Source organism: Pipistrellus kuhlii, unplaced genomic scaffold (assembly GCF_014108245.1).
Source record: "Pipistrellus kuhlii isolate mPipKuh1 unplaced genomic scaffold, mPipKuh1.p scaffold_m20_p_5, whole genome shotgun sequence".
In the NCBI taxonomy this organism is placed as follows: Eukaryota; Metazoa; Chordata; class Mammalia; order Chiroptera; family Vespertilionidae; genus Pipistrellus; species Pipistrellus kuhlii.
The window spans coordinates 43,462,703-43,466,576 of NW_023425551.1; positions in this window are offsets into that span (position 1 = coordinate 43,462,703).

Here is a 3,874-nt window from a genome sequence, read left to right on the forward strand (position 1 = left end):
ATAAAGAACTCATACGGCTCAAAACCCCCACAAACAATCAGATTTTAAAATGGGCAGCCCTAATTGGTTCGGCTCAGTGGATGGAGCGTTAGCCTGTGGACCAGTGGGCCCTGGGTTTGATTCTGGCCCCGGGCATGTACCTTGGTGGCAGGCTCTTCCATGGCCCAGGCCCCGGTAGGGGCTCATGCAGGAGCAACCGCTCAATGTCTCTCTCGCATTGCTGTCTCCCTCTCTTTCCCCCATCTCCCACTCTCCCTGAAAGTCAATGGAAAAATAGCCTCATGTGAGGATTCAAACAACAGCAACAAGTGGACAGAGGACCCGAATAGACATTTTTCCAAAGATAGCCAATGGGTACATAAAGAGATGCTTAACCTCATTAATCAGCAGGGAAATGCAAATCAAAACCTCAGTGAGATATCATCTCCTACCTGTTAGAATAGCTATTATCAAAAAGACAAAACTAACACATGTTGGTGAATATGTGGAGAAAAGGGAACCTTTGTGCCTGCTAGTAGGAATATAAATTGGTGCAGCAACTATAGAAAACAATATGGAGGTTCCTCAAAATTTAGAAAAAGAACTACCATATGATTCAGCAATTCCATTTCTGGGTATTTAGCTAAAGAAAACAAAAAACACTAACTGACTGAAAAAGATATCAGCACACCAATGTTCATTGGGGCATTATTTGTAATAGCCAACAATATTAAAATAACTTGTGTCGATTGGTGAATGAATTAAAAAATATGATATGTACACATCCTATATAATAAAAGAATAATATACAAATCAACCAAACAACAGAACAATGGGTCTGCAGAAGGCAGGGCCAGCAAGCAGGTGGCACCAGGCAAGACAAGTGCCAGTGGGCAGAGGGAGGGAACAGTGATGGGGGTAGGGGGAGGGGGGAATGGGGACCAGCTGCTTGCCGCCAGCACCATCCCCTGATCGGCCTGCCCTGTCACCTCCCACAGAGGAAGGACATGCCCTGAGGGCTCCAGGACTGCAAAAGGGCTCGGGCTGGACTGAGAGACCCGCCCCCCCCCCCTCTAGTATATATATAAAATGAAATATTATTCAGCCATAAAAAAGAAAGAGATTATACCAATTGTGACAGTACGGATGGACACAGGGTATTATACGAAATGAAATAAGTCAGACAGAGAAAGGCAAACTCCATATGATCTCACTTATACATGAAATGTAAAAAAACAAAAAAAATCAAGTTCATAGACACAGAGAACAGACTGGTGGTTGCCAAAGATGATAGACAAAATGGGTGAAAGGAGAGTCAAAAGATACAAACTCCCAGCTATCATATAAATAAGTGATGGAGATACAATGTACACTGTGTCTACTATAGTTTACAACACTGTGCTGCATATTTGTAAGTTGCAAGGAGAATAGATCTTAAGAGTTCTCATCACGAGAAAAAAATTTATTAACTATAGTATATGGTGACAGATGGTAATGAGACTTACTGTGGTGATCATTCCTGAATATACACAAATATATTATGTGGTATCCCTGAAACTAATATGGTGATGTTTGTCAACAATACCTCAATAAAATATAAAAGAAATTAGAGAAATGAAAGTTCTTTAAATTCTATTCAACTGTGCTTCCCTACCCCATAACCTTACCAAAGACAGCAGGAAGATACCTTACATATGTATACTCTAAATGGGGATGCTTTCAGAACAAGCTGACGTGTGGCTGCGTCACAGCATTACTCATAGCTTACGTCTGCATGGCAATACACGACTCTCACAAAGCCCACTTCATCTTGAAAAGAGCCCTGAGAACCAGACCTGTTACCACTGAGGAAATGGAACCCAGGACCTACGGAAGGTGGTGGAGCTGGTAGAAGGGAAAAGTAGCGAGGTGTCTTCCAGGTTGGATTGGTGTCTGATGATAGCTTTGAAGAATGTTCTAACAGGGAAAGAAGAATGAATACCAACACAAACTAATCTTGAAAATCTAATCAGTCTCTTGCTGTGAGCAACTACTCCTTAATTTAATAAGGTAACTGCATTTTTCTGTGACTTAGATCATCTAAATAGGAACATATATCTTTACATATTGCCCGAGGGGCGTATAAATTACACACATCAACACTCACGTGAATGGAAACTGCTTGTTGGTGTTCATGTTTGGTGATGCCACCTGGGCCAGTTCCTCAGCCTTGCTTTCAAAGCTCTGAGATGTCTCGGCAACTTTCAGAGAGGAGGGAAACTTAATCTTGAGAAGGCGGACGTAGACAGGTATCCCAAAATGCTTGGCAATGTCTGGTTCCTTAGCATTTCAGAAGTAAATTTGTTCATCATTCTCAAGCGTTTTATTTTCCTCTTAATTCTTTTCCCTGGGAGGTCTTACAAGGGCTGTAATTCAAATCTTGGCTGTCCTGCCAGATTTGCTTTGCTATTTCAGAACGTAAACATGTGAACATGTGACTTGCTATTGTATGGGAGCTTTAATCATCAATGAGCATTTAGTAAGTGACTGCTACGAAAAGGCGTCATATAGGGCAATGAGGTTGATATGTAAACCTCCAATCAACTCCAAACAACACTCCAGCTATATACGATGCAATGAAGATTTCAATTAAAAAAATTTTTTTTATTCATTTCAGAAAGGAAGGCAGAGAGATAGAAACATCAATGATGAGAGAATCATTGATCGACTGCCTCCTGCACGCCCCCTACTGGGGGATGAGCCCACAACCAGAGCTTGTGCCCTACCTGAGCAGTTAACCGTGACCTCCTGGTTTCTTAGGTTGAAGTCCAACCACCGAGCCACACCAGCCGGGCAAAGATGTCAATGTACATAAAGCCCAGCTCTTGTGCTTTATAGACAAGTGAGGGACGAGGGCATAAAGACAGTCACAGCACGATGTGAAAAGTGCAAAACAACCAGCAGAGCTGTGGGGTTCCCCCTCTTCACACCCTTCCTGCTGGGCCGGGTGAACGGATGTGGTGGCGATGGCTGAGCACCTCCCGGGGTAGCGGGGCGCAGGAGCTCTGGCGCCAGCCCAGCATCCCCCTGAGAAGACCCCTTCCCAGCCAGGGGTGGGAATGCAGCCCAGCAGCTGGACTCCCTCGTCTGCTCCTGCTCCTACAGGGCCCACTTATTTTCTTTCTCATAAGAATTATCCTGTGGCTCTGAGAAAAAAGCCTGTCCCTGGGACCTCTCACTCTCCTAGATTCTCTCCTGAGTGTCATTTTTCTTCCCTCCCCCTTCCCAGGCTGCTGGTGTCTTTGCTTTCCTTCCTCTCCCATTGTTCCCAGGCTGTCATCTCCTCATCATGCCCATGGCCCCCCTAAAGGTACCTTGCAAACAGCCAACTCCCTGGAACACATGGAAGCATTTCTCTTCTGCAATGCAGGAACTCAGCTGCATGTGACAGCATTTTAAAGAGCTTGACCCTATCATATTTACATTTTGCATTTTTAATGGAAGTTAAAAGCTATAAAGTACATCTCTTTTAAAGACTATCAAACAGTAATTTGAAGAAAACCTGACCTTTTAAAACATATGAATCTCACCCAAATGAAAGCACGAGGAGACGGAAATTCTATAATTATGAAAACTTTCTCACTCTTTCAGGACGTATACTTAAAAAAAAAAAAAAAAGTAAAGAAACGCAGCGTTCTGTAGGAGAGGAGCTAAGCCATGGGGGTGCATTACTTTCAGCGGCATCCCCCAGGGTGCTGCGGCTCTGGGTGCTCTGTCCCTCCCTGGCGGAGACAAGAATGCCATTGTTGCTGTCACCACAGCCCTGGGGGTGAAGAATAGTAACCGTCTTTATTTTCATGCCCAGCATAATCTCTGTATTCAAGGCCCACATTTCAGAAGGTCCCCGTTGGAAAAG